The sequence below is a fragment of the Hydractinia symbiolongicarpus genome, chromosome 2 (assembly GCF_029227915.1).
Source record: "Hydractinia symbiolongicarpus strain clone_291-10 chromosome 2, HSymV2.1, whole genome shotgun sequence".
In the NCBI taxonomy this organism is placed as follows: Eukaryota; Metazoa; Cnidaria; class Hydrozoa; order Anthoathecata; family Hydractiniidae; genus Hydractinia; species Hydractinia symbiolongicarpus.
In genome coordinates, this window is record NC_079876.1 from 31808257 (window position 1) to 31827717 (window position 19461).

Consider the following 19461-nt stretch of genomic DNA (forward strand, 5'->3'; position numbering starts at 1 on the left):
TGCCAACCCGCTGGCCATTGCCACAAGGCCGACCAGAAAGCACAACATTACTGCTAAAGGCACTGCCCGGATTTGAACCGGGGATCTCCTGTTTACTAGACAGGCGCTTTAACCGCTAAGCCACAGCGCCTGCCTGTTGGGAGATTTTGAAAATCTCAATATCACACGTCTGAAATGCCGTTAAGGCTACTAACACACCGGGACGTGATACACTGTCACTCGGAAATTTTGGAAATGAGTAGTAACGCATTGGTGGTTCAGTGGTAGAATTCTCGCCTGCCACGCGGGAGACCGGGGTTCGATTCCCCGCCAATGCATCGTGTTTTACCTACACCAGAAAATACCCTCCGTAAAAAAGAAAGGAAGGAAAATAAATAAAAAAACATAGCTGAGGAGAAGTGCTACGGCTGCTTGCATTCACCACCTCAAACCGCCCTGCTGGGCAGTGATAAAATGCCGAGAGCCGGGATTGAACCAGGGACCTTCAGATCTTCAGTCTGACGCTCTCCCAACTGAGCTATCTCGGCCATGATCAATTCTATCACATGGCAAAGGTGTGTACGTTGTGATAGACACTTGACCAGATCAAAAAGAATGTTTGAAGATTCGCTGCGAGTAGGGTTCGAACCTACGCGGGAAGATCCCATTAGATTTCAAGTCTAACGCCTTAACCACTCGGCCATCGCAGCAGAAATTGCTGGGTAACCAGAATAATTCACCAGCTCACCACTCAGGTGCCGAAGAGGACAAAAAGCCAACTAGTAGGGGACACCCGGGTTTGAACCAGGGACCTCTCGATCTGCAGTCGAATGCTCTACCACTGAGCTATATCCCCAGCCAAGGACGGAATCCACGCACAGGGTATATAACATCAACGCGTGAGAGAGCAACTTAACTTAAAAAATGTACACTTCTCGCACCGGGAATCGAACCCGGGCCGCCTGGGTGAAAACCAGAAATCCTAACCACTAGACCATGCGGGACACATTCGCACCACTAAGTAATTTAGATGTCATGCTTTTTCTGACAATTTGAACTAGCTCTGTCTTTCTGTTCGTGTCAAAAACACCTTTTTGCGTCCGCTGCGAGTAGGATTCGAACCTACGCGGGAAGATCCCATTTGATTTCTAGTCAAACGCCTTAACCACTCGGCCATCGCAGCCTGACAAACCGCTGGCCATTGCCACAAGGCCGACCAGAAAGCACAACATTACTGCTAAAGGCACTGCCCGGATTTGAACCGGGGATCACCTGTTTACTAGACAGGCGCTTTAACCGCTAAGCCACAGCGCCTGCCTGTTGGGAGATTTTGAAAATCTCAATATCACACGTCTGAAATGCCGTTAAGGCTACTAACACACCGGGACGTGATACACTGTCACTCGGAAATTTTGGAAATGAGTAGTAACGCATTGGTGGTTCAGTGGTAGAATTCTCGCCTGCCACGCGGGAGACCGGGGTTCGATTCCCCGCCAATGCATCGTGTTTTACCTACACCAGAAAATACCCTCCGTAAAAAAGAAAGGAAGGAAAATAAATAAAAAAACATAGCTGAGGAAAAGTGCTACGGCTGCTTGCATTCACCACCTCAAACCGCCCTGCTGGGCAGTGATAAAATGCCGAGACCCGGGATTGAACCAGGGACCTTCAGATCTTCAGTCTGACGCTCTCCCAACTGAGCTATCTCGGCCATGATCAAATCTATCACATGGCAAAGGTCTGTACGTTGTGATAGACACTTGACCAGATCAAAAAGAATGTTTGAAGATTCGCTGCGAGTAGGGTTCGAACCTACGCGGGAAGATCCCATTAGATTTCAAGTCTAACGCCTTAACCACTCGGCCATCGCAGCAGAAATTGCTGGGTAACCAGAATAATTCACCAGCTCACCACTCAGGTGCCGAAGAGGACAAAAAGCCAACTAGTAGGGGACACCCGGGTTTGAACCAGGGACCTCTCGATCTGCAGTCGAATGCTCTACCACTGAGCTATATCCCCAGCCAAGGACGGAATCCACGCACAGGGTATATAACATCAACGCGTGAGAGAGCAACTTAACTTAAAAAATGTACACTTCCCGCACCGGGAATCGAACCCGGGCCGCCTGGGTGAAATCCAGAAATCCTAACCACTAGACCATGCGGGACACATTCGCACCACTAAGTAATTTAGATGTCATGCTTTTTCTGACAATTTGAACTAGCTCTGTCTTTCTGTTCGTGTCAAAAACACCTTTTTGCGTCCGCTGCGAGTAGGATTCGAACCTACGCGGGAAGATCCCATTTGATTTCTAGTCAAACGCCTTAACCACTCGGCCATCGCAGCCTGACAAACCGCTGGCCATTGCCACAAGGCCGACCAGAAAGCACAACATTACTGCTAAAGGTACTGCCCGGATTTGAACCGGGGATCTCCTGTTTACTAGACAGGCGCTTTAACCGCTAAGCCACAGCGCCTGCCTGTTGGGAGATTTTGAAAATCTCAATATCACACGTCTGAAATGCCGTTAAGGCTACTAACACACCGGGACGTGATACACTGTCACTCGGAAATTTTGGAAATGAGTAGTAACGCATTGGTGGTTCAGTGGTAGAATTCTCGCCTGCCACGCGGGAGACCGGGGTTCGATTCCCCGCCAATGCATCGTGTTTTACCTACACCAGAAAATACCCTCCGTAAAAAAGAAAGGAAGGAAAATAAATAAAAAAACATAGCTGAGGAAAAGTGCTACGGCTGCTTGCATTCACCACCTCAAACCGCCCTGCTGGGCAGTGATAAAATGCCGAGACCCGGGATTGAACCAGGGACCTTCAGATCTTCAGTCTGACGCTCTCCCAACTGAGCTATCTCGGCCATGATCAATTCTATCACATGGCAAAGGTCTGTACGTTGTGATAGACACTTGACCAGATCAAAAAGAATGTTTGAAGATTCGCTGCGAGTAGGGTTCGAACCTACGCGGGAAGATCCCATTAGATTTCAAGTCTAACGCCTTAACCACTCGGCCATCGCAGCAGAAATTGCTGGGTAACCAGAATAATTCACCAGCTCACCACTCAGGTGCCGAAGAGGACAAAAAGCCAACTAGTAGGGGACACCCGGGTTTGAACCAGGGACCTCTCGATCTGCAGTCGAATGCTCTACCACTGAGCTATATCCCCAGCCAAGGACGGAATCCACGCACAGGGTATATAACATCAACGCGTGAGAGAGCAACTTAACTTAAAAAATGTACACTTCCCGCACCGGGAATCGAACCCGGGCCGCCTGGGTGAAAACCAGAAATCCTAACCACTAGACCATGCGGGACACGTTCGCACCACTAAGTAATTTAGATGTCATGCTTTTTCTGACAATTTGAACTAGCTCTGTCTTTCTGTTCGTGTCAAAAACACCATTTTGCGTCCGCTGCGAGTAGGATTCGAACCTACGCGGGAAGATCCCATTTGATTTCTAGTCAAACGCCTTAACCACTCGGCCATCGCAGCCTGACAAACCGCTGGCCATTGCCACAAGGCCAACCAGAAAGCACAACATTACTGCTAAAGGCACTGCCCGGATTTGAACCGGGGATCTCCTGTTTACTAGACAGGCGCTTTAACCGCTAAGCCACAGCGCCTGCCTGTTGGGAGATTTTGAAAATCTCAATATCACACGTCTGAAATGCCGTTAAGGCTACTAACACACCGGGACGTGATACACTGTCACTCGGAAATTTTGGAAATGAGTAGTAACGCATTGGTGGTTCAGTGGTAGAATTCTCGCCTGCCACGCGGGAGACCAGGGTTCGATTCCCCGCCAATGCATCGTGTTTTACCTACACCAGAAAATACCCTCCGTAAAAAAGAAAGGAAGGAAAATAAATAAAAAAACATAGCTGAGGAAAAGTGCTACGGCTGCTTGCATTCACCACCTCAAACCGCCCTGCTGGGCAGTGATAAAATGCCGAGACCCGGGATTGAACCAGGGACCTTCAGCTCTTCAGTCTGACGCTCTCCCAACTGAGCTATCTCGGCCATGATCAATTCTATCACATGGCAAAGGTCTGTACGTTGTGATAGACACTTGACCAGATCAAAAAGAATGTTTGAAGATTCGCTGCGAGTAGGGTTCGAACCTACGCGGGAAGATCCCATTAGATTTCAAGTCTAACGCCTTAACCACTCGGCCATCGCAGCAGAAATTGCTGGGTAACCAGAATAATTCACCAGCTCACCACTCAGGTGCCGAAGAGGACAAAAAGCCAACTAGTAGGGGACACCCGGGTTTGAACCAGGGACCTCTCGATCTGCAGTCGAATGCTCTACCACTGAGCTATATCCCCAGCCAAGGACGGAATCCACGCACAGGGTATATAACATCAACGCGTGAGAGAGCAACTTAACTTAAAAAATGTACACTTCCCGCACCGGGAATCGAACCCGGGCCGCCTGGGTGAAAACCAGAAATCCTAACCACTAGACCATGCGGGACACATTCGCACCACTAAGTAATTTAGATGTCATGCTTTTTCTGACAATTTGAACTAGCTCTGTCTTTCTGTTCGTGTCAAAAACACCTTTTTGCGTCCGCTGCGAGTAGGATTCGAACCTACGCGGGAAGATCCCATTTGATTTCTAGTCAAACGCCTTAACCACTCGGCCATCGCAGCCTGACAAACCGCTGGCCATTGCCACAAGGCCGACCAGAAAGCACAACATTACTGCTAAAGGCACTGCCCGGATTTGAACCGGGGATCTCCTGTTTACTAGACAGGCGCTTTAACCGCTAAGCCACAGCGCCTGCCTGTTGGGAGATTTTGAAAATCTCAATATCACACGTCTGAAATGCCGTTAAGGCTACTAACACACCGGGACGTGATACACTGTCACTCGGAAATTTTGGAAATGAGTAGTAACGCATTGGTGGTTCAGTGGTAGAATTCTCGCCTGCCACGCGGGAGACCGGGGTTCGATTCCCCGCCAATGCATCGTGTTTTACCTACACCAGAAAATACCCTCCGTAAAAAAGAAAGGAAGGAAAATAAATAAAAAAACATAGCTGAGGAAAAGTGCTACGGCTGCTTGCATTCACCACCTCAAACCGCCCTGCTGGGCAGTGATAAAATGCCGAGAGCCGGGATTGAACCAGGGACCTTCAGATCTTCAGTCTGACGCTCTCCCAACTGAGCTATCTCGGCCATGATCAATTCTATCACATGGCAAAGGTCTGTACGTTGTGATAGACACTTGACCAGATCAAAAAGAATGTTTGAAGATTCGCTGCGAGTAGGGTTCGAACCTACGCGGGAAGATCCCATTAGATTTCAAGTCTAACGCCTTAACCACTCGGCCATCGCAGCAGAAATTGCTGGGTAACCAGAATAATTCACCAGCTCACCACTCAGGTGCCGAAGAGGACAAAAAGCCAACTAGTAGGGGACACCCGGGTTTGAACCAGGGACCTCTCGATCTGCAGTCGAATGCTCTACCACTGAGCTATATCCCCAGCCAAGGACGGAATCCACGCACAGGGTATATAACATCAACGCGTGAGAGAGCAACTTAACTTAAAAAATGTACACTTCCCGCACCGGGAATCGAACCCGGGCCGCCTGGGTGAAAACCAGAAATCCTAACCACTAGACCATGCGGGACACATTCGCACCACTAAGTAATTTAGATGTCATGCTTTTTCTGACAATTTGAACTAGCTCTGTCTTTCTGTTCGTGTCAAAAACACCTTTTTGCGTCCGCTGCGAGTAGGATTCGAACCTACGCGGGAAGATCCCATTTGATTTCTAGTCAAACGCCTTAACGACTCGGCCATCGCAGCCTGACAAACCGCTGGCCATTGCCACAAGGCCGACCAGAAAGCACAACATTACTGCTAAAGGCACTGCCCGGATTTGAACCGGGGATCTCCTGTTTACTAGACAGGCGCTTTAACCGCTAAGCCACAGCGCCTGCCTGTTGGGAGATTTTGAAAATCTCAATATCACACGTCTGAAATGCCGTTAAGGCTACTAACACACCGGGACGTGATACACTGTCACTCGGAAATTTTGGAAATGAGTAGTAACGCATTGGTGGTTCAGTGGTAGAATTCTCGCCTGCCACGCGGGAGACCGGGGTTCGATTCCCCGCCAATGCATCGTGTTTTACCTACACCAGAAAATACCCTCCGTAAAAAAGAAAGGAAGGAAAATAAATAAAAAAACATAGCTGAGGAAAAGTGCTACGGCTGCTTGCATTCACCACCTCAAACCGCCCTGCTGGGCAGTGATAAAATGCCGAGACCCGGGATTGAACCAGGGACCTTCAGATCTTCAGTCTGACGCTCTCCCAACTGAGCTATCTCGGCCATGATCAATTCTATCACATGGCAAAGGTCTGTACGTTGTGATAGACACTTGACCAGATCAAAAAGAATGTTTGAAGATTCGCTGCGAGTAGGGTTCGAACCTACGCGGGAAGATCCCATTAGATTTCAAGTCTAACGCCTTAACCACTCGGCCATCGCAGCAGAAATTGCTGGGTAACCAGAATAATTCACCAGCTCACCACTCAGGTGCCGAAGAGGACAAAAAGCCAACTAGTAGGGGACACCCGGGTTTGAACCAGGGATCTCTCGATCTGCAGTCGAATGCTCTACCACTGAGCTATATCCCCAGCCAAGGACGGAATCCACGCACAGGGTATATAACATCAACGCGTGAGAGAGCAACTTAACTTAAAAAATGTACACTTCCCGCACCGGGAATCGAACCCGGGCCGCCTGGGTGAAAACCAGAAATCCTAACCACTAGACCATGCGGGACACATTCGCGCCACTAAGTAATTTAGATGTCATGCTTTTTCTGACAATTTGAACTAGCTCTGTCTTTCTGTTCGTGTCAAAAACACCTTTTTGCGTCCGCTGCGAGTAGGATTCGAACCTACGCGGGAAGATCCCATTTGATTTCTAGTCAAACGCCTTAACCACTCGGCCATCGCAGCCTGACAAACCGCTGGCCATTGCCACAAGGCCGACCAGAAAGCACAACATTACTGCTAAAGGCACTGCCCGGATTTGAACCGGGGATCTCCTGTTTACTAGACAGGCGCTTTAACCGCTAAGCCACAGCGCCTGCCTGTTGGGAGATTTTGAAAATCTCAATATCACACGTCTGAAAAGCCGTTAAGGCTACTAACACACCGGGACGTGATACACTGTCACTCGGAAATTTTGGAAATGAGTAGTAACGCATTGGTGGTTCAGTGGTAGAATTCTCGCCTGCCACGCGGGAGACCGGGGTTCGATTCCCCGCCAATGCATCGTGTTTTACCTACACCAGAAAATACCCTCCGTAAAAAAGAAAGGAAGGAAAATAAATAAAAAAACATAGCTGAGGAAAAGTGCTACGGCTGCTTGCATTCACCACCTCAAACCGCCCTGCTGGGCAGTGATAAAATGCCGAGACCCGGGATTGAACCAGGGACCTTCAGATCTTCAGTCTGACGCTCTCCCAACTGAGCCATCTCGGCCATGATCAATTCTATCACATGGCAAAGGTCTGTACGTTGTGATAGACACTTGACCAAATTAAAAAGAATGTTTGAAGATTCGCTGCGAGTAGGGTTCGAACCTACGCAGGAAGATCCCATTAGATTTCAAGTCTAACGCCTTAACCACTCGGCCATCGCAGCAGAAATTGCTGGGTAACCAGAATAATTCACCAGCTCACCACTCAGGTGCCGAAGAGGACAAAAAGCCAACTAGTAGGGGACACCCGGGTTTGAACCAGGGACCTCTCGATCTGCAGTCGAATGCTCTACCACTGAGCTATATCCCCAGCCAAGGACGGAATCCACGCACAGGGTATATAACATCAACGCGTGAGAGAGCAACTTAACTTAAAAAATGTACACTTCCCGCACCGGGAATCGAACCCGGGCCGCCTGGGTGAAAACCAGAAATCCTAACCACTAGACCATGCGGGACACATTCGCACCACTAAGTAATTTAGATGTCATGCTATTTCTGACAATTTGAACTAGCTCTGTCTTTCTGTTCGTGTCAAAAACACCTTTTTGCGTCCGCTGCGAGTAGGATTCGAACCTACGCGGGAAGATCCCATTTGATTTCTAGTCAAACGCCTTAACCACTCGGCCATCGCAGCCTGACAAACCGCTGGCCATTGCCACAAGGCCGACCAGAAAGCACAACATTACTGCTAAAGGCACTGCCCGGATTTGAACCGGGGATCTCCTGTTTACTAGACAGGCGCTTTAACCGCTAAGCCACAGCGCCTGCCTGTTGGGAGATTTTGAAAATCTCAATATCACACGTCTGAAATGCCGTTAAGGCTACTAACACACCGGGACGTGATACACTGTCACTCGGAAATTTTGGAAATGAGTAGTAACGCATTGGTGGTTCAGTGGTAGAATTCTCGCCTGCCACGCGGGAGACCGGGGTTCGATTCCCCGCCAATGCATCGTGTTTTACCTACACCAGAAAATACCCTCCGTAAAAAAGAAAGGAAGGAAAATAAATAAAAAAACATAGCTGAGGAAAAGTGCTACGGCTGCTTGCATTCACCACCTCAAACCGCCCTGCTGGGCAGTGATAAAATGCCGAGACCCGGGATTGAACCAGGGACCTTCAGATCTTCAGTCTGACGCTCTCCCAACTGAGCTATCTCGGCCATGATCAATTCTATCACATGGCAAAGGTCTGTACGTTGTGATAGACACTTGACCAGATCAAAAAGAATGTTTGAAGATTCGCTGCGAGTAGGGTTCGAACCTACGCGGGAAGATCCCATTAGATTTCAAGTCTAACGCCTTAACCACTCGGCCATCGCAGCAGAAATTGCTGGGTAACCAGAATAATTCACCAGCTCACCACTCAGGTGCCGAAGAGGACAAAAAGCCAACTAGTAGGGGACACCCGGGTTTGAACCAGGGATCTCTCGATCTGCAGTCGAATGCTCTACCACTGAGCTATATCCCCAGCCAAGGACGGAATCCACGCACAGGGTATATAACATCAACGCGTGAGAGAGCAACTTAACTTAAAAAATGTACACTTCCCGCACCGGGAATCGAACCCGGGCCGCCTGGGTGAAAACCAGAAATCCTAACCACTAGACCATGCGGGACACATTCGCACCACTAAGTAATTTAGATGTCATGCTTTTTCTGACAATTTGAACTAGCTCTGTCTTTCTGTTCGTGTCAAAAACACCTTTTTGCGTCCGCTGCGAGTAGGATTCGAACCTACGCGGGAAGATCCCATTTGATTTCTAGTCAAACGCCTTAACCACTCGGCCATCGCAGCCTGACAAACCGCTGGCCATTGCCACAAGGCCGACCAGAAAGCACAACATTACTGCTAAAGGCACTGCCCGGATTTGAACCGGGGATCTCCTGTTTACTAGACAGGCGCTTTAACCGCTAATCCACAGCGCCTGCCTGTTGGGAGATTTTGAAAATCTCAATATCACACGTCTGAAAAGCCGTTAAGGCTACTAACACACCGGGACGTGATACACTGTCACTCGGAAATTTTGGAAATGAGTAGTAACGCATTGGTGGTTCAGTGGTAGAATTCTCGCCTGCCACGCGGGAGACCGGGGTTCGATTCCCCGCCAATGCATCGTGTTTTACCTACACCAGAAAATACCCTCCGTAAAAAAGAAAGGAAGGAAAATAAATAAAAAAACATAGCTGAGGAAAAGTGCTACGGCTGCTTGCATTCACCACCTCAAACCGCCCTGCTGGGCAGTGATAAAATGCCGAGAGCCGGGATTGAACCAGGGACCTTCAGATCTTCAGTCTGACGCTCTCCCAACTGAGCTATCTCGGCCATGATCAATTCTATCACATGGCAAAGGTCTGTACGTTGTGATAGACACTTGACCAGATCAAAAAGAATGTTTGAAGATTCGCTGCGAGTAGGGTTCGAACCTACGCGGGAAGATCCCATTAGATTTCAAGTCTAACGCCTTAACCACTCGGCCATCGCAGCAGAAATTTCTGGGTAACCAGAATAATTCACCAGCTCACCACTCAGGTGCCGAAGAGGACAAAAAGCCAACTAGTAGGGGACACCCGGGTTTGAACCAGGGACCTCTCGATCTGCAGTCGAATGCTCTACCACTGAGCTATATCCCCAGCCAAGGACGGAATCCACGCACAGGGTATATAACATCAACGCGTGAGAGAGCAACTTAACTTAAAAAATGTACACTTCCCGCACCGGGAATCGAACCCGGGCCGCCTGGGTGAAAACCAGAAATCCTAACCACTAGACCATGCGGGACACATTCGCACCACTAAGTAATTTAGATGTCATGCTTTTTCTGACAATTTGAACTAGCTCTGTCTTTCTGTTCGTGTCAAAAACACCTTTTTGCGTCCGCTGCGAGTAGGATTCGAACCTACGCGGGAAGATCCCATTTGATTTCTAGTCAAACGCCTTAACCACTCGGCCATCGCAGCCTGACAAACCGCTGGCCATTGCCACAAGGCCGACCAGAAAGCACAACATTACTGCTAAAGGCACTGCCCGGATTTGAACCGGGGATCTCCTGTTTACTAGACAGGCGCTTTAACCGCTAAGCCACAGCGCCTGCCTGTTGGGAGATTTTGAAAATCTCAATATCACACGTCTGAAATGCCGTTAAGGCTACTAACACAGCGGGACGTGATACACTGTCACTCGGAAATTTTGGAAATGAATAGTAACGCATTGGTGGTTCAGTGGTAGAATTCTCGCCTGCCACGCGGGAGACCGGGGTTCGATTCCCCGCCAATGCATCGTGTTTTACCTACACAAGAAAATACCCTCCGTAAAAAAGAAAGGAAGGAAAATAAATAAAAAAACATAGCTGAGGAAAAGTGCTACGGCTGCTTGCATTCACCACCTCAAACCGCCCTGCTGGGCAGTGATAAAATGCCGAGACCCGGGATTGAACCAGGGACCTTCAGATCTTCAGTCTGACGCTCTCCCAACTGAGCTATCTCGGCCATGATCAATTCTATCACATGGCAAAGGTCTGTACGTTGTGATAGACACTTGACCAGATCAAAAAGAATGTTTGAAGATTCGCTGCGAGTAGGGTTCGAACCTACGCGGGAAGATCCCATTAGATTTCAAGTCTAACGCCTTAACCACTCGGCCATCGCAGCAGAAATTGCTGGGTAACCAGAATAATTCACCAGCTCACCACTCAGGTGCCGAAGAGGACAAAAAGCCAACTAGTAGGGGACACCCGGGTTTGAACCAGGGACCTCTCGATCTGCAGTCGAATGCTCTACCACTGAGCTATATCCCCAGCCAAGGACGGAATCCACGCACAGGGTATATAACATCAACGCGTGAGAGAGCAACTTAACTTAAAAAATGTACACTTCCCGCACCGGGAATCGAACCCGGGCCGCCTGGGTGAAAACCAGAAATCCTAACCACTAGACCATGCGGGACACATTCGCACCACTAAGTAATTTAGATGTCATGCTTTTTCTGACAATTTGAACTAGCTCTGTCTTTCTGTTCGTGTCAAAAACACCTTTTTGCGTCCGCTGCGAGTAGGATTCGAACCTACGCGGGAAGATCCCATTTGATTTCTAGTCAAACGCCTTAACCACTCGGCCATCGCAGCCTGACAAACCGCTGGCCATTGCCACAAGGCCGACCAGAAAGCACAACATTACTGCTAAAGGCACTGCCCGGATTTGAACCGGGGATCTCCTGTTTACTAGACAGGCGCTTTAACCGCTAAGCCACAGCGCCTGCCTGTTGGGAGATTTTGAAAATCTCAATATCACACGTCTGAAATGCCGTTAAGGCTACTAACACACCGGGACGTGATACACTGTCACTCGGAAATTTTGGAAATGAGTAGTAACGCATTGGTGGTTCAGTGGTAGAATTCTCGCCTGCCACGCGGGAGACCGGGGTTCGATTCCCCGCCAATGCATCGTGTTTTACCTACACCAGAAAATACCCTCCGTAAAAAAGAAAGGAAGGAAAATAAATAAAAAAACATAGCTGAGGAAAAGTGCTACGGCTGCTTGCATTCACCACCTCAAACCGCCCTGCTGGGCAGTGATAAAATGCCGAGACCCGGGATTGAACCAGGGACCTTCAGATCTTCAGTCTGACGCTCTCCCAACTGAGCTATCTCGGCCATGATCAATTCTATCACATGGCAAAGGTCTGTACGTTGTGATAGACACTTGACCAGATCAAAAAGAATGTTTGAAGATTCGCTGCGAGTAGGGTTCGAACCTACGCGGGAAGATCCCATTAGATTTCAAGTCTAACGCCTTAACCACTCGGCCATCGCAGCAGAAATTGCTGGGTAACCAGAATAATTCACCAGCTCACCACTCAGGTGCCGAAGAGGACAAAAAGCCAACTAGTAGGGGACACCCGGGTTTGAACCAGGGACCTCTCGATCTGCAGTCGAATGCTCTACCACTGAGCTATATCCCCAGCCAAGGACGGAATCCACGCACAGGGTATATAACATCAACGCGTGAGAGAGCAACTTAACTTAAAAAATGTACACTTCCCGCACCGGGAATCGAACCCGGGCCGCCTGGGTGAAAACCAGAAATCCTAACCACTAGACCATGCGGGACACATTCGCACCACTAAGTAATTTAGATGTCATGCTTTTTCTGACAATTTGAACTAGCTCTGTCTTTCTGTTCGTGTCAAAAACACCTTTTTGCGTCCGCTGCGAGTAGGATTCGAACCTACGCGGGAAGATCCCATTTGATTTCTAGTCAAACGCCTTAACCACTCGGCCATCGCAGCCTGACAAACCGCTGGCCATTGCCACAAGGCCGACAAGAAAGCACAACATTACTGCTAAAGGCACTGCCCGGATTTGAACCGGGGATCTCCTGTTTACTAGACAGGCGCTTTAACCGCTAAGCCACAGCGCCTGCCTGTTGGGAGATTTTGAAAATCTCAATATCACACGTCTGAAATGCCGTTAAGGCTACTAACACACCGGGACGTGATACACTGTCACTCGGAAATTTTGGAAATGAGTAGTAACGCATTGGTGGTTCAGTGGTAGAATTCTCGCCTGCCACGCGGGAGACCGGGGTTCGATTCCCCGCCAATGCATCGTGTTTTACCTACACCAGAAAATACCCTCCGTAAAAAAGAAAGGAAGGAAAATAAATAAAAAAACATAGCTGAGGAAAAGTGCTACGGCTGCTTGCATTCACCACCTCAAACCGCCCTGCTGGGCAGTGATAAAATGCCGAGACCCGGGATTGAACCAGGGACCTTCAGATCTTCAGTCTGACGCTCTCCCAACTGAGCTATCTCGGCCATGATCAATTCTATCACATGGCAAAGGTCTGTACGTTGTGATAGACACTTGACCAGATCAAAAAGAATGTTTGAAGATTCGCTGCGAGTAGGGTTCGAACCTACGCGGGAAGATCCCATTAGATTTCAAGTCTAACGCCTTAACCACTCGGCCATCGCAGCAGAAATTGCTGGGTAACCAGAATAATTCACCAGCTCACCACTCAGGTGCCGAAGAGGACAAAAAGCCAACTAGTAGGGGACACCCGGGTTTGAACCAGGGACCTCTCGATCTGCAGTCGAATGCTCTACCACTGAGCTATATCCCCAGCCAAGGACGGAATCCACGCACAGGGTATATAACATCAACGCGTGAGAGAGCAACTTAACTTAAAAAATGTACACTTCCCGCACCGGGAATCGAACCCGGGCCGCCTGGGTGAAAACCAGAAATCCTAACCACTAGTCCATGCGGGACACATTCGCACCACTAAGTAATTTAGATGTCATGCTTTTTCTGACAATTTGAACTAGCTCTGTCTTTCTGTTCGTGTCAAAAACACCTTTTTGCGTCCGCTGCGAGTAGGATTCGAACCTACGCGGGAAGATCCCATTTGATTTCTAGTCAAACGCCTTAACCACTCGGCCATCGCAGCCTGACAAACCGCTGGCCATTGCCACAAGGCCGACCAGAAAGCACAACATTACTGCTAAAGGCACTGCCCGGATTTGAACCGGGGATCTCCTGTTTACTAGACAGGCGCTTTAACCGCTAAGCCACAGCGCCTGCCTGTTGGGAGATTTTGAAAATCTCAATATCACACGTCTGAAAAGCCGTTAAGGCTACTAACACACCGGGACGTGATACACTGTCACTCGGAAATTTTGGAAATGAGTAGTAACGCATTGGTGGTTCAGTGGTAGAATTCTCGCCTGCCACGCGGGAGACCGGGGTTCGATTCCCCGCCAATGCATCGTGTTTTACCTACACCAGAAAATACCCTCCGTAAAAAAGAAAGGAAGGAAAATAAATAAAAAAACATAGCTGAGGAAAAGTGCTACGGCTGCTTGCATGCACCACCTCAAACCGCCCTGCTGGGCAGTGATAAAATGCCGAGACCCGGGATTGAACCAGGGACCTTCAGATCTTCAGTCTGACGCTCTCCCAACTGAGCTATCTCGGCCATGATCAATTCTATCACATGGCAAAGGTCTGTACGTTGTGATAGACACTTGACCAGATCAAAAAGAATGTTTGAAGATTCGCTGCGAGTAGGGTTCGAACCTACGCGGGAAGATCCCATTAGATTTCAAGTCTAACGCCTTAACCACTCGGCCATCGCAGCAGAAATTGCTGGGTAACCAGAATAATTCACCAGCTCACCACTCAGGTGCCGAAGAGGACAAAAAGCCAACTAGTAGGGGACACCCGGGTTTGAACCAGGGACCTCTCGATCTGCAGTCGAATGCTCTACCACTGAGCTATATCCCCAGCCAAGGACGGAATCCACGCACAGGGTATATAACATCAACGCGTGAGAGAGCAACTTAACTTAAAAAATGTACACTTCCCGCACCGGGAATCGAACCCGGGCCGCCTGGGTGAAAACCAGAAATCCTAACCACTAGACCATGCGGGACACATTCGCACCACTAAGTAATTTAGATGTCATGCTTTTTCTGACAATTTGAACTAGCTCTGTCTTTCTGTTCGTGTCAAAAACACCTTTTTGCGTCCGCTGCGAGTAGGATTCGAACCTACGCGGGAAGATCCCATTTGATTTCTAGTCAAACGCCTTAACCACTCGGCCATCGCAGCCTGACAAACCGCTGGCCATTGCCACAAGGCCGACCAGAAAGCACAACATTACTCCTAAAGGCACTGCCCGGATTTGAACCGGGGATCTCCTGTTTACTAGACAGGCGCTTTAACCGCTAAGCCACAGCGCCTGCCTGTTGGGAGATTTAGAAAATCTCAATATCACACGTCTGAAATGCCGTTAAGGCTACTAACACACCGGGACGTGATACACTGTCACTCGGAAATTTTGGAAATGAGTAGTAACGCATTGGTGGTTCAGTGGTAGAATTCTCGCCTGCCACGCGGGAGACCGGGGTTCGATTCCCCGCCAATGCATCGTGTTTTACCTACACCAGAAAATACCCTCCGTAAAAAAGAAAGGAAGGAAAATAAATAAAAAAACATAGCTGAGGAAAAGTGCTACGGCTGCTTGCATTCACCACCTCAAACCGCCCTGCTGGGCAGTGATAAAATGCCGAGACCCGGGATTGAACCAGGGCCCTTCAGATCTTCAGTCTGACGCTCTCCCAACTGAGCTATCTCGGCCATGATCAATTCTATCACATGGCAAAGGTCTGTACGTTGTGATAGACACTTGACCAGATCAAAAAGAATGTTTGAAGATTCGCTGCGAGTAGGGTTCGAACCTACGCGGGAAGATCCCATTAGATTTCAAGTCTAACGCCTTAACCACTCGGCCATCGCAGCAGAAATTGCTGGGTAACCAGAATAATTCACCAGCTCACCACTCAGGTGCCGAAGAGGACAAAAAGTCAACTAGTAGGGGACACCCGGGTTTGAACCAGGGACCTCTCGATCTGCAGTCGAATGCTCTACCACTGAGCTATATCCCCAGCCAAGGACGGAATCCACGCACAGGGTATATAACATCAACGCGTGAGAGAGCAACTTAACTTAAAAAATGTACACTTCCCGCACCGGGAATCGAACCCGGGCCGCCTGGGTGAAAACCAGAAATCCTAACCACTAGACCATGCGGGACACATTCGCACCACTAAGTAATTTAGATGTCATGCTTTTTCTGACAATTTGAACTAGCTCTGTCTTTCTGTTCGTGTCAAAAACACCTTTTTGCGTCCGCTGCGAGTAGGATTCGAACCTACGCGGGAAGATCCCATTTGATTTCTAGTCAAACGCCTTAACCACTCGGCCATCGCAGCCTGACAAACCGCTGGCCATTGCCACAAGGCCGACCAGAAAGCACAACATTACTGCTAAAGGCACTGCCCGGATTTGAACCGGGGATCTCCTGTTTACTAGACAGGCGCTTTAACCGCTAAGCCACAGCGCCTGCCTGTTGGGAGATTTTGAAAATCTCAATATCACACGTCTGAAATGCCGTTAAGGCTACTAACACACCGGGACGTGATACACTGTCACTCGGAAATTTTGGAAATGAGTAGTAACGCATTGGTGGTTCAGTGGTAGAATTCTCGCCTGCCACGCGGGAGACCGGGGTTCGATTCCCCGCCAATGCATCGTGTTTTACCTACACCAGAAAATACCCTCCGTAAAAAAGAAAGGAAGGAAAATAAATAAAAAAACATAGCTGAGGAAAAGTGCTACGGCTGCTTGCATTCACCACCTCAAACCGCCCTGCTGGGCAGTGATAAAATGCCGAGACCCGGGATTGAACCAGGGACCTTCAGATCTTCAGTCTGACGCTCTCCCAACTGAGCTATCTCGGCCATGATCAATTCTATCACATGGCAAAGGTCTGTACGTTGTGATAGACACTTGACCAGATCAAAAAGAATGTTTGAAGATTCGCTGCGAGTAGGGTTCGAACCTACGCGGGAAGATCCCATTAGATTTCAAGTCTAACGCCTTAACCACTCGGCCATCGCAGCAGAAATTGCTGGGTAACCAGAATAATTCACCAGCTCACCACTCAGGTGCCGAAGAGGACAAAAAGCCAACTAGTAGGGGACACCCGGGTTTGAACCAGGGACCTCTCGATCTGCAGTCGAATGCTCTACCACTGAGCTATATCCCCAGCCAAGGACGGAATCCACGCACAGGGTATATAACATCAACGCGTGAGAGAGCAACTTAACTTAAAAAATGTACACTTCCCGCACCGGGAATCGAACCCGGGCCGCCTGGGTGAAAACCAGAAATCCTAACCACTAGACCATGCGGGACACATTCGCACCACTAAGTAATTTAGATGTCATGCTTTTTCTGACAATTTGAACTAGCTCTGTCTTTCTGTTCGTGTCAAAAACACCTTTTTGCGTCCGCTGCGAGTAGGATTCGAACCTACGCGGGAAGATCCCATTTGATTTCTAGTCAAACGCCTTAACCACTCGGCCATCGCAGCCTGACAAACCGCTGGCCATTGCCACAAGGCCGACCAGAAAGCACAACATTACTGCTAAAGGCACTGCCCGGATTTGAACCGGGGATCTCCTGTTTACTAGACAGGCGCTTTAACCGCTAAGCCACAGCGCCTGCCTGTTGGGAGATTTTGAAAATCTCAATATCACACGTCTGAAATGCCGTTAAGGCTACTAACACACCGGGACGTGATACACTGTCACTCGGAAATTTTGGAAATGAGTAGTAACGCATTGGTGGTTCAGTGGTAGAATTCTCGCCTGCCACGCGGGAGACCGGGGTTCGATTCCCCGCCAATGCATCGTGTTTTACCTACACCAGAAAATACCCTCCGTAAAAAAGAAAGGAAGGAAAATAAATAAAAAAACATAGCTGAGGAAAAGTGCTACGGCTGCTTGCATTCACCACCTCAAACAGCCCTGCTGGGCAGTGATAAAATGCCGAGACCCGGGATTGAACCAGGGACCTTCCGATCTTCAGTCTGACGCTCTCCCAACTGAGCTATCTCGGCCATGATCAATTCTATCACATGGCAAAGGTCTGTACGTTGTGATAGACACTTGACCAGATCAAAAAGAATGTTTGAAGATTCGCTGCGAGTAGGGTTCGAACCTACGCGGGAAGATCCCATTAGATTTCAAGTCTAACGCCTTAACCACTCGGCCATCGCAGCAGAAATTGCTGGGTAACCAGAATAATTCACCAGCTCACCACTCAGGTGCCGAAGAGGACAAAAAGCCAACTAGTAGGGGACACCCGGGTTTGAACCAGGGACCTCTCGATCTGCAGTCGAATGCTCTACCACTGAGCTATATCCCCAGCCAAGGACGGAATCCACGCACAGGGTATATAACATCAACGCGTGAGAGAGCAACTTAACTTAAAAAATGTACACTTCCCGCACCGGGAATCGAACCCGGGCCGCCTGGGTGAAAACCATAAATCCTAACCACTAGACCATGCGGGACACATTCGCACCACTAAGTAATTTAGATGTCATGCTTTTTCTGACAATTTGAACTAGCTCTGTCTTTCTGTTCGTGTCAAAAACACCTTTTTGCGTCCGCTGCGAGTAGGATTCGAACCTACGCGGGAAGATCCCATTTGATTTCTAGTCAAACGCCTTAACCACTCGGCCATCGCAGCCTGACAAACCGCTGGCCATTGCCACAAGGCCGACCAGAAAGCACAACATTACTGCTAAAGGCACTGCCCGGATTTGAACCGGGGATCTCCTGTTTACTAGACAGGCGCTTTAACCGCTAAGCCACAGCGCCTGCCTGTTGGGAGATTTTGAAAATCTCAATATCACACGTCTGAAATGCCGTTAAGGCTACTAACACACCGGGACGTGATACACTGTCACTCGGAAATTTTGGAAATGAGTAGCAACGCATTGGTGGTTCAGTGGTAGAATTCTCGCCTGCCACGCGGGAGACCGGGGTTCGATTCCCCGCCAATGCATCGTGTTTTACCTACACCAGAAAATACCCTCCGTAAAACAGAAAGGAAGGAAAATAAATAAAAAAACATAGCTGAGGAAAAGTGCTACGGCTGCTTGCATTCACCACCTCAAACCGCCCTGCTGGGCAGTGATAAAATGCCGAGACCCGGGATTGAACCAGGGACCTTCAGATCTTCAGTCTGACGCTCTCCCAACTGAGCTATCTCGGCCATGATCAATTCTATCACATGGCAAAGGTCTGTACGTTGTGATAGACACTTGACCAGATCAAAAAGAATGTTTGAAGATTCGCTGCGAGTAGGGTTCGAACCTACGCGGGAAGATCCCATTAGATTTCAAGTCTAACGCCTTAACCACTCGGCCATCGCAGCAGAAATTGCTGGGTAACCAGAATAATTCACCAGCTCACCACTCAGGTGCCGAAGAGGACAAAAAGCCAACTAGTAGGGGACACCCGGGTTTGAACCAGGGACCTCTCGATCTGCAGTCGAATGCTCTACCACTGAGCTATATCCCCAGCCAAGGACGGAATCCA

General features: G+C 48.9%; 100 non-coding genes across 100 annotated transcripts; 16 read left to right on the top strand and 84 right to left on the bottom strand.

The window, feature by feature from the left end:
- Positions 1-57: 57 nt before the first annotated feature.
- Positions 58-130, bottom strand: Trnat-agu (transfer RNA threonine (anticodon AGU)). The gene has a single exon. It is a non-coding gene; the product is annotated as a tRNA-Thr (tRNA).
- A 116-nt stretch (positions 131-246) lies between these two features.
- Positions 247-317, top strand: Trnag-gcc (transfer RNA glycine (anticodon GCC)). Its single transcript has one exon. It is a non-coding gene; the product is annotated as a tRNA-Gly (tRNA).
- Positions 318-607: 290 nt separating this feature from the next.
- Positions 608-689, bottom strand: Trnas-uga (transfer RNA serine (anticodon UGA)). The gene has a single exon. It is a non-coding gene; the product is annotated as a tRNA-Ser (tRNA).
- A 74-nt stretch (positions 690-763) lies between these two features.
- On the bottom strand, positions 764-835 carry Trnac-gca (transfer RNA cysteine (anticodon GCA)). Its single transcript has one exon. It is a non-coding gene; the product is annotated as a tRNA-Cys (tRNA).
- Positions 836-1080: 245 nt separating this feature from the next.
- On the bottom strand, positions 1081-1162 carry Trnas-aga (transfer RNA serine (anticodon AGA)). The gene has a single exon. It is a non-coding gene; the product is annotated as a tRNA-Ser (tRNA).
- Positions 1163-1409: 247 nt separating this feature from the next.
- Trnag-gcc (transfer RNA glycine (anticodon GCC)) lies at positions 1410-1480 on the top strand. Its single transcript has one exon. It is a non-coding gene; the product is annotated as a tRNA-Gly (tRNA).
- Positions 1481-1617: 137 nt separating this feature from the next.
- Positions 1618-1690, bottom strand: Trnaf-gaa (transfer RNA phenylalanine (anticodon GAA)). The gene has a single exon. It is a non-coding gene; the product is annotated as a tRNA-Phe (tRNA).
- An 80-nt stretch (positions 1691-1770) lies between these two features.
- Positions 1771-1852, bottom strand: Trnas-uga (transfer RNA serine (anticodon UGA)). Its single transcript has one exon. It is a non-coding gene; the product is annotated as a tRNA-Ser (tRNA).
- A 74-nt stretch (positions 1853-1926) lies between these two features.
- Positions 1927-1998, bottom strand: Trnac-gca (transfer RNA cysteine (anticodon GCA)). Its single transcript has one exon. It is a non-coding gene; the product is annotated as a tRNA-Cys (tRNA).
- A 245-nt stretch (positions 1999-2243) lies between these two features.
- On the bottom strand, positions 2244-2325 carry Trnas-aga (transfer RNA serine (anticodon AGA)). The gene has a single exon. It is a non-coding gene; the product is annotated as a tRNA-Ser (tRNA).
- Positions 2326-2572: 247 nt separating this feature from the next.
- On the top strand, positions 2573-2643 carry Trnag-gcc (transfer RNA glycine (anticodon GCC)). The gene has a single exon. It is a non-coding gene; the product is annotated as a tRNA-Gly (tRNA).
- A 137-nt stretch (positions 2644-2780) lies between these two features.
- Positions 2781-2853, bottom strand: Trnaf-gaa (transfer RNA phenylalanine (anticodon GAA)). Its single transcript has one exon. It is a non-coding gene; the product is annotated as a tRNA-Phe (tRNA).
- Positions 2854-2933: 80 nt separating this feature from the next.
- Trnas-uga (transfer RNA serine (anticodon UGA)) lies at positions 2934-3015 on the bottom strand. Its single transcript has one exon. It is a non-coding gene; the product is annotated as a tRNA-Ser (tRNA).
- A 74-nt stretch (positions 3016-3089) lies between these two features.
- On the bottom strand, positions 3090-3161 carry Trnac-gca (transfer RNA cysteine (anticodon GCA)). Its single transcript has one exon. It is a non-coding gene; the product is annotated as a tRNA-Cys (tRNA).
- A 76-nt stretch (positions 3162-3237) lies between these two features.
- On the bottom strand, positions 3238-3309 carry Trnae-uuc (transfer RNA glutamic acid (anticodon UUC)). The gene has a single exon. It is a non-coding gene; the product is annotated as a tRNA-Glu (tRNA).
- A 97-nt stretch (positions 3310-3406) lies between these two features.
- Trnas-aga (transfer RNA serine (anticodon AGA)) lies at positions 3407-3488 on the bottom strand. The gene has a single exon. It is a non-coding gene; the product is annotated as a tRNA-Ser (tRNA).
- Positions 3489-3546: 58 nt separating this feature from the next.
- Positions 3547-3619, bottom strand: Trnat-agu (transfer RNA threonine (anticodon AGU)). Its single transcript has one exon. It is a non-coding gene; the product is annotated as a tRNA-Thr (tRNA).
- A 477-nt stretch (positions 3620-4096) lies between these two features.
- On the bottom strand, positions 4097-4178 carry Trnas-uga (transfer RNA serine (anticodon UGA)). The gene has a single exon. It is a non-coding gene; the product is annotated as a tRNA-Ser (tRNA).
- Positions 4179-4252: 74 nt separating this feature from the next.
- On the bottom strand, positions 4253-4324 carry Trnac-gca (transfer RNA cysteine (anticodon GCA)). Its single transcript has one exon. It is a non-coding gene; the product is annotated as a tRNA-Cys (tRNA).
- A 76-nt stretch (positions 4325-4400) lies between these two features.
- On the bottom strand, positions 4401-4472 carry Trnae-uuc (transfer RNA glutamic acid (anticodon UUC)). Its single transcript has one exon. It is a non-coding gene; the product is annotated as a tRNA-Glu (tRNA).
- A 97-nt stretch (positions 4473-4569) lies between these two features.
- Positions 4570-4651, bottom strand: Trnas-aga (transfer RNA serine (anticodon AGA)). The gene has a single exon. It is a non-coding gene; the product is annotated as a tRNA-Ser (tRNA).
- A 58-nt stretch (positions 4652-4709) lies between these two features.
- Trnat-agu (transfer RNA threonine (anticodon AGU)) lies at positions 4710-4782 on the bottom strand. The gene has a single exon. It is a non-coding gene; the product is annotated as a tRNA-Thr (tRNA).
- A 116-nt stretch (positions 4783-4898) lies between these two features.
- On the top strand, positions 4899-4969 carry Trnag-gcc (transfer RNA glycine (anticodon GCC)). The gene has a single exon. It is a non-coding gene; the product is annotated as a tRNA-Gly (tRNA).
- Positions 4970-5259: 290 nt separating this feature from the next.
- Trnas-uga (transfer RNA serine (anticodon UGA)) lies at positions 5260-5341 on the bottom strand. Its single transcript has one exon. It is a non-coding gene; the product is annotated as a tRNA-Ser (tRNA).
- Positions 5342-5415: 74 nt separating this feature from the next.
- Trnac-gca (transfer RNA cysteine (anticodon GCA)) lies at positions 5416-5487 on the bottom strand. The gene has a single exon. It is a non-coding gene; the product is annotated as a tRNA-Cys (tRNA).
- Positions 5488-5563: 76 nt separating this feature from the next.
- Positions 5564-5635, bottom strand: Trnae-uuc (transfer RNA glutamic acid (anticodon UUC)). The gene has a single exon. It is a non-coding gene; the product is annotated as a tRNA-Glu (tRNA).
- A 237-nt stretch (positions 5636-5872) lies between these two features.
- Trnat-agu (transfer RNA threonine (anticodon AGU)) lies at positions 5873-5945 on the bottom strand. The gene has a single exon. It is a non-coding gene; the product is annotated as a tRNA-Thr (tRNA).
- Positions 5946-6061: 116 nt separating this feature from the next.
- Positions 6062-6132, top strand: Trnag-gcc (transfer RNA glycine (anticodon GCC)). Its single transcript has one exon. It is a non-coding gene; the product is annotated as a tRNA-Gly (tRNA).
- A 137-nt stretch (positions 6133-6269) lies between these two features.
- On the bottom strand, positions 6270-6342 carry Trnaf-gaa (transfer RNA phenylalanine (anticodon GAA)). Its single transcript has one exon. It is a non-coding gene; the product is annotated as a tRNA-Phe (tRNA).
- Positions 6343-6422: 80 nt separating this feature from the next.
- On the bottom strand, positions 6423-6504 carry Trnas-uga (transfer RNA serine (anticodon UGA)). Its single transcript has one exon. It is a non-coding gene; the product is annotated as a tRNA-Ser (tRNA).
- A 222-nt stretch (positions 6505-6726) lies between these two features.
- Positions 6727-6798, bottom strand: Trnae-uuc (transfer RNA glutamic acid (anticodon UUC)). Its single transcript has one exon. It is a non-coding gene; the product is annotated as a tRNA-Glu (tRNA).
- A 97-nt stretch (positions 6799-6895) lies between these two features.
- Positions 6896-6977, bottom strand: Trnas-aga (transfer RNA serine (anticodon AGA)). The gene has a single exon. It is a non-coding gene; the product is annotated as a tRNA-Ser (tRNA).
- Positions 6978-7035: 58 nt separating this feature from the next.
- Trnat-agu (transfer RNA threonine (anticodon AGU)) lies at positions 7036-7108 on the bottom strand. The gene has a single exon. It is a non-coding gene; the product is annotated as a tRNA-Thr (tRNA).
- A 116-nt stretch (positions 7109-7224) lies between these two features.
- Positions 7225-7295, top strand: Trnag-gcc (transfer RNA glycine (anticodon GCC)). Its single transcript has one exon. It is a non-coding gene; the product is annotated as a tRNA-Gly (tRNA).
- Positions 7296-7432: 137 nt separating this feature from the next.
- Positions 7433-7505, bottom strand: Trnaf-gaa (transfer RNA phenylalanine (anticodon GAA)). Its single transcript has one exon. It is a non-coding gene; the product is annotated as a tRNA-Phe (tRNA).
- A 236-nt stretch (positions 7506-7741) lies between these two features.
- On the bottom strand, positions 7742-7813 carry Trnac-gca (transfer RNA cysteine (anticodon GCA)). The gene has a single exon. It is a non-coding gene; the product is annotated as a tRNA-Cys (tRNA).
- Positions 7814-7889: 76 nt separating this feature from the next.
- Trnae-uuc (transfer RNA glutamic acid (anticodon UUC)) lies at positions 7890-7961 on the bottom strand. Its single transcript has one exon. It is a non-coding gene; the product is annotated as a tRNA-Glu (tRNA).
- Positions 7962-8058: 97 nt separating this feature from the next.
- On the bottom strand, positions 8059-8140 carry Trnas-aga (transfer RNA serine (anticodon AGA)). The gene has a single exon. It is a non-coding gene; the product is annotated as a tRNA-Ser (tRNA).
- A 58-nt stretch (positions 8141-8198) lies between these two features.
- Positions 8199-8271, bottom strand: Trnat-agu (transfer RNA threonine (anticodon AGU)). Its single transcript has one exon. It is a non-coding gene; the product is annotated as a tRNA-Thr (tRNA).
- Positions 8272-8387: 116 nt separating this feature from the next.
- Positions 8388-8458, top strand: Trnag-gcc (transfer RNA glycine (anticodon GCC)). Its single transcript has one exon. It is a non-coding gene; the product is annotated as a tRNA-Gly (tRNA).
- A 137-nt stretch (positions 8459-8595) lies between these two features.
- Trnaf-gaa (transfer RNA phenylalanine (anticodon GAA)) lies at positions 8596-8668 on the bottom strand. Its single transcript has one exon. It is a non-coding gene; the product is annotated as a tRNA-Phe (tRNA).
- Positions 8669-8748: 80 nt separating this feature from the next.
- Trnas-uga (transfer RNA serine (anticodon UGA)) lies at positions 8749-8830 on the bottom strand. Its single transcript has one exon. It is a non-coding gene; the product is annotated as a tRNA-Ser (tRNA).
- Positions 8831-9052: 222 nt separating this feature from the next.
- On the bottom strand, positions 9053-9124 carry Trnae-uuc (transfer RNA glutamic acid (anticodon UUC)). Its single transcript has one exon. It is a non-coding gene; the product is annotated as a tRNA-Glu (tRNA).
- A 97-nt stretch (positions 9125-9221) lies between these two features.
- On the bottom strand, positions 9222-9303 carry Trnas-aga (transfer RNA serine (anticodon AGA)). Its single transcript has one exon. It is a non-coding gene; the product is annotated as a tRNA-Ser (tRNA).
- A 247-nt stretch (positions 9304-9550) lies between these two features.
- On the top strand, positions 9551-9621 carry Trnag-gcc (transfer RNA glycine (anticodon GCC)). Its single transcript has one exon. It is a non-coding gene; the product is annotated as a tRNA-Gly (tRNA).
- Positions 9622-9911: 290 nt separating this feature from the next.
- Positions 9912-9993, bottom strand: Trnas-uga (transfer RNA serine (anticodon UGA)). The gene has a single exon. It is a non-coding gene; the product is annotated as a tRNA-Ser (tRNA).
- Positions 9994-10067: 74 nt separating this feature from the next.
- Positions 10068-10139, bottom strand: Trnac-gca (transfer RNA cysteine (anticodon GCA)). Its single transcript has one exon. It is a non-coding gene; the product is annotated as a tRNA-Cys (tRNA).
- Positions 10140-10215: 76 nt separating this feature from the next.
- Positions 10216-10287, bottom strand: Trnae-uuc (transfer RNA glutamic acid (anticodon UUC)). Its single transcript has one exon. It is a non-coding gene; the product is annotated as a tRNA-Glu (tRNA).
- Positions 10288-10384: 97 nt separating this feature from the next.
- On the bottom strand, positions 10385-10466 carry Trnas-aga (transfer RNA serine (anticodon AGA)). Its single transcript has one exon. It is a non-coding gene; the product is annotated as a tRNA-Ser (tRNA).
- Positions 10467-10524: 58 nt separating this feature from the next.
- Trnat-agu (transfer RNA threonine (anticodon AGU)) lies at positions 10525-10597 on the bottom strand. The gene has a single exon. It is a non-coding gene; the product is annotated as a tRNA-Thr (tRNA).
- A 116-nt stretch (positions 10598-10713) lies between these two features.
- Trnag-gcc (transfer RNA glycine (anticodon GCC)) lies at positions 10714-10784 on the top strand. Its single transcript has one exon. It is a non-coding gene; the product is annotated as a tRNA-Gly (tRNA).
- A 137-nt stretch (positions 10785-10921) lies between these two features.
- Trnaf-gaa (transfer RNA phenylalanine (anticodon GAA)) lies at positions 10922-10994 on the bottom strand. The gene has a single exon. It is a non-coding gene; the product is annotated as a tRNA-Phe (tRNA).
- Positions 10995-11074: 80 nt separating this feature from the next.
- Positions 11075-11156, bottom strand: Trnas-uga (transfer RNA serine (anticodon UGA)). The gene has a single exon. It is a non-coding gene; the product is annotated as a tRNA-Ser (tRNA).
- Positions 11157-11230: 74 nt separating this feature from the next.
- Trnac-gca (transfer RNA cysteine (anticodon GCA)) lies at positions 11231-11302 on the bottom strand. The gene has a single exon. It is a non-coding gene; the product is annotated as a tRNA-Cys (tRNA).
- A 76-nt stretch (positions 11303-11378) lies between these two features.
- Trnae-uuc (transfer RNA glutamic acid (anticodon UUC)) lies at positions 11379-11450 on the bottom strand. Its single transcript has one exon. It is a non-coding gene; the product is annotated as a tRNA-Glu (tRNA).
- A 97-nt stretch (positions 11451-11547) lies between these two features.
- Positions 11548-11629, bottom strand: Trnas-aga (transfer RNA serine (anticodon AGA)). The gene has a single exon. It is a non-coding gene; the product is annotated as a tRNA-Ser (tRNA).
- A 58-nt stretch (positions 11630-11687) lies between these two features.
- Positions 11688-11760, bottom strand: Trnat-agu (transfer RNA threonine (anticodon AGU)). The gene has a single exon. It is a non-coding gene; the product is annotated as a tRNA-Thr (tRNA).
- A 116-nt stretch (positions 11761-11876) lies between these two features.
- On the top strand, positions 11877-11947 carry Trnag-gcc (transfer RNA glycine (anticodon GCC)). The gene has a single exon. It is a non-coding gene; the product is annotated as a tRNA-Gly (tRNA).
- Positions 11948-12084: 137 nt separating this feature from the next.
- On the bottom strand, positions 12085-12157 carry Trnaf-gaa (transfer RNA phenylalanine (anticodon GAA)). Its single transcript has one exon. It is a non-coding gene; the product is annotated as a tRNA-Phe (tRNA).
- Positions 12158-12237: 80 nt separating this feature from the next.
- Trnas-uga (transfer RNA serine (anticodon UGA)) lies at positions 12238-12319 on the bottom strand. Its single transcript has one exon. It is a non-coding gene; the product is annotated as a tRNA-Ser (tRNA).
- Positions 12320-12393: 74 nt separating this feature from the next.
- On the bottom strand, positions 12394-12465 carry Trnac-gca (transfer RNA cysteine (anticodon GCA)). Its single transcript has one exon. It is a non-coding gene; the product is annotated as a tRNA-Cys (tRNA).
- A 76-nt stretch (positions 12466-12541) lies between these two features.
- Positions 12542-12613, bottom strand: Trnae-uuc (transfer RNA glutamic acid (anticodon UUC)). Its single transcript has one exon. It is a non-coding gene; the product is annotated as a tRNA-Glu (tRNA).
- A 97-nt stretch (positions 12614-12710) lies between these two features.
- Positions 12711-12792, bottom strand: Trnas-aga (transfer RNA serine (anticodon AGA)). Its single transcript has one exon. It is a non-coding gene; the product is annotated as a tRNA-Ser (tRNA).
- A 58-nt stretch (positions 12793-12850) lies between these two features.
- Trnat-agu (transfer RNA threonine (anticodon AGU)) lies at positions 12851-12923 on the bottom strand. The gene has a single exon. It is a non-coding gene; the product is annotated as a tRNA-Thr (tRNA).
- Positions 12924-13039: 116 nt separating this feature from the next.
- Positions 13040-13110, top strand: Trnag-gcc (transfer RNA glycine (anticodon GCC)). The gene has a single exon. It is a non-coding gene; the product is annotated as a tRNA-Gly (tRNA).
- Positions 13111-13247: 137 nt separating this feature from the next.
- On the bottom strand, positions 13248-13320 carry Trnaf-gaa (transfer RNA phenylalanine (anticodon GAA)). Its single transcript has one exon. It is a non-coding gene; the product is annotated as a tRNA-Phe (tRNA).
- Positions 13321-13400: 80 nt separating this feature from the next.
- Trnas-uga (transfer RNA serine (anticodon UGA)) lies at positions 13401-13482 on the bottom strand. Its single transcript has one exon. It is a non-coding gene; the product is annotated as a tRNA-Ser (tRNA).
- Positions 13483-13556: 74 nt separating this feature from the next.
- Positions 13557-13628, bottom strand: Trnac-gca (transfer RNA cysteine (anticodon GCA)). Its single transcript has one exon. It is a non-coding gene; the product is annotated as a tRNA-Cys (tRNA).
- Positions 13629-13873: 245 nt separating this feature from the next.
- Trnas-aga (transfer RNA serine (anticodon AGA)) lies at positions 13874-13955 on the bottom strand. The gene has a single exon. It is a non-coding gene; the product is annotated as a tRNA-Ser (tRNA).
- A 58-nt stretch (positions 13956-14013) lies between these two features.
- On the bottom strand, positions 14014-14086 carry Trnat-agu (transfer RNA threonine (anticodon AGU)). Its single transcript has one exon. It is a non-coding gene; the product is annotated as a tRNA-Thr (tRNA).
- A 116-nt stretch (positions 14087-14202) lies between these two features.
- Positions 14203-14273, top strand: Trnag-gcc (transfer RNA glycine (anticodon GCC)). Its single transcript has one exon. It is a non-coding gene; the product is annotated as a tRNA-Gly (tRNA).
- A 137-nt stretch (positions 14274-14410) lies between these two features.
- Positions 14411-14483, bottom strand: Trnaf-gaa (transfer RNA phenylalanine (anticodon GAA)). Its single transcript has one exon. It is a non-coding gene; the product is annotated as a tRNA-Phe (tRNA).
- Positions 14484-14563: 80 nt separating this feature from the next.
- On the bottom strand, positions 14564-14645 carry Trnas-uga (transfer RNA serine (anticodon UGA)). The gene has a single exon. It is a non-coding gene; the product is annotated as a tRNA-Ser (tRNA).
- Positions 14646-14719: 74 nt separating this feature from the next.
- Positions 14720-14791, bottom strand: Trnac-gca (transfer RNA cysteine (anticodon GCA)). The gene has a single exon. It is a non-coding gene; the product is annotated as a tRNA-Cys (tRNA).
- Positions 14792-14867: 76 nt separating this feature from the next.
- Trnae-uuc (transfer RNA glutamic acid (anticodon UUC)) lies at positions 14868-14939 on the bottom strand. The gene has a single exon. It is a non-coding gene; the product is annotated as a tRNA-Glu (tRNA).
- A 97-nt stretch (positions 14940-15036) lies between these two features.
- Trnas-aga (transfer RNA serine (anticodon AGA)) lies at positions 15037-15118 on the bottom strand. Its single transcript has one exon. It is a non-coding gene; the product is annotated as a tRNA-Ser (tRNA).
- A 58-nt stretch (positions 15119-15176) lies between these two features.
- Trnat-agu (transfer RNA threonine (anticodon AGU)) lies at positions 15177-15249 on the bottom strand. The gene has a single exon. It is a non-coding gene; the product is annotated as a tRNA-Thr (tRNA).
- Positions 15250-15365: 116 nt separating this feature from the next.
- Trnag-gcc (transfer RNA glycine (anticodon GCC)) lies at positions 15366-15436 on the top strand. The gene has a single exon. It is a non-coding gene; the product is annotated as a tRNA-Gly (tRNA).
- A 137-nt stretch (positions 15437-15573) lies between these two features.
- Trnaf-gaa (transfer RNA phenylalanine (anticodon GAA)) lies at positions 15574-15646 on the bottom strand. The gene has a single exon. It is a non-coding gene; the product is annotated as a tRNA-Phe (tRNA).
- Positions 15647-15726: 80 nt separating this feature from the next.
- Positions 15727-15808, bottom strand: Trnas-uga (transfer RNA serine (anticodon UGA)). The gene has a single exon. It is a non-coding gene; the product is annotated as a tRNA-Ser (tRNA).
- A 74-nt stretch (positions 15809-15882) lies between these two features.
- On the bottom strand, positions 15883-15954 carry Trnac-gca (transfer RNA cysteine (anticodon GCA)). Its single transcript has one exon. It is a non-coding gene; the product is annotated as a tRNA-Cys (tRNA).
- Positions 15955-16030: 76 nt separating this feature from the next.
- On the bottom strand, positions 16031-16102 carry Trnae-uuc (transfer RNA glutamic acid (anticodon UUC)). Its single transcript has one exon. It is a non-coding gene; the product is annotated as a tRNA-Glu (tRNA).
- Positions 16103-16199: 97 nt separating this feature from the next.
- On the bottom strand, positions 16200-16281 carry Trnas-aga (transfer RNA serine (anticodon AGA)). The gene has a single exon. It is a non-coding gene; the product is annotated as a tRNA-Ser (tRNA).
- A 58-nt stretch (positions 16282-16339) lies between these two features.
- Trnat-agu (transfer RNA threonine (anticodon AGU)) lies at positions 16340-16412 on the bottom strand. Its single transcript has one exon. It is a non-coding gene; the product is annotated as a tRNA-Thr (tRNA).
- A 116-nt stretch (positions 16413-16528) lies between these two features.
- Trnag-gcc (transfer RNA glycine (anticodon GCC)) lies at positions 16529-16599 on the top strand. Its single transcript has one exon. It is a non-coding gene; the product is annotated as a tRNA-Gly (tRNA).
- A 137-nt stretch (positions 16600-16736) lies between these two features.
- Positions 16737-16809, bottom strand: Trnaf-gaa (transfer RNA phenylalanine (anticodon GAA)). Its single transcript has one exon. It is a non-coding gene; the product is annotated as a tRNA-Phe (tRNA).
- An 80-nt stretch (positions 16810-16889) lies between these two features.
- On the bottom strand, positions 16890-16971 carry Trnas-uga (transfer RNA serine (anticodon UGA)). The gene has a single exon. It is a non-coding gene; the product is annotated as a tRNA-Ser (tRNA).
- Positions 16972-17045: 74 nt separating this feature from the next.
- Positions 17046-17117, bottom strand: Trnac-gca (transfer RNA cysteine (anticodon GCA)). Its single transcript has one exon. It is a non-coding gene; the product is annotated as a tRNA-Cys (tRNA).
- Positions 17118-17193: 76 nt separating this feature from the next.
- Positions 17194-17265, bottom strand: Trnae-uuc (transfer RNA glutamic acid (anticodon UUC)). Its single transcript has one exon. It is a non-coding gene; the product is annotated as a tRNA-Glu (tRNA).
- A 97-nt stretch (positions 17266-17362) lies between these two features.
- Positions 17363-17444, bottom strand: Trnas-aga (transfer RNA serine (anticodon AGA)). Its single transcript has one exon. It is a non-coding gene; the product is annotated as a tRNA-Ser (tRNA).
- Positions 17445-17502: 58 nt separating this feature from the next.
- On the bottom strand, positions 17503-17575 carry Trnat-agu (transfer RNA threonine (anticodon AGU)). Its single transcript has one exon. It is a non-coding gene; the product is annotated as a tRNA-Thr (tRNA).
- Positions 17576-17691: 116 nt separating this feature from the next.
- Positions 17692-17762, top strand: Trnag-gcc (transfer RNA glycine (anticodon GCC)). Its single transcript has one exon. It is a non-coding gene; the product is annotated as a tRNA-Gly (tRNA).
- A 290-nt stretch (positions 17763-18052) lies between these two features.
- Positions 18053-18134, bottom strand: Trnas-uga (transfer RNA serine (anticodon UGA)). Its single transcript has one exon. It is a non-coding gene; the product is annotated as a tRNA-Ser (tRNA).
- A 74-nt stretch (positions 18135-18208) lies between these two features.
- Trnac-gca (transfer RNA cysteine (anticodon GCA)) lies at positions 18209-18280 on the bottom strand. The gene has a single exon. It is a non-coding gene; the product is annotated as a tRNA-Cys (tRNA).
- A 245-nt stretch (positions 18281-18525) lies between these two features.
- Trnas-aga (transfer RNA serine (anticodon AGA)) lies at positions 18526-18607 on the bottom strand. The gene has a single exon. It is a non-coding gene; the product is annotated as a tRNA-Ser (tRNA).
- A 58-nt stretch (positions 18608-18665) lies between these two features.
- On the bottom strand, positions 18666-18738 carry Trnat-agu (transfer RNA threonine (anticodon AGU)). Its single transcript has one exon. It is a non-coding gene; the product is annotated as a tRNA-Thr (tRNA).
- A 116-nt stretch (positions 18739-18854) lies between these two features.
- On the top strand, positions 18855-18925 carry Trnag-gcc (transfer RNA glycine (anticodon GCC)). Its single transcript has one exon. It is a non-coding gene; the product is annotated as a tRNA-Gly (tRNA).
- A 137-nt stretch (positions 18926-19062) lies between these two features.
- On the bottom strand, positions 19063-19135 carry Trnaf-gaa (transfer RNA phenylalanine (anticodon GAA)). The gene has a single exon. It is a non-coding gene; the product is annotated as a tRNA-Phe (tRNA).
- An 80-nt stretch (positions 19136-19215) lies between these two features.
- On the bottom strand, positions 19216-19297 carry Trnas-uga (transfer RNA serine (anticodon UGA)). The gene has a single exon. It is a non-coding gene; the product is annotated as a tRNA-Ser (tRNA).
- Positions 19298-19371: 74 nt separating this feature from the next.
- Trnac-gca (transfer RNA cysteine (anticodon GCA)) lies at positions 19372-19443 on the bottom strand. The gene has a single exon. It is a non-coding gene; the product is annotated as a tRNA-Cys (tRNA).
- Between the last annotated feature and the right edge of the window lie 18 nt (positions 19444-19461).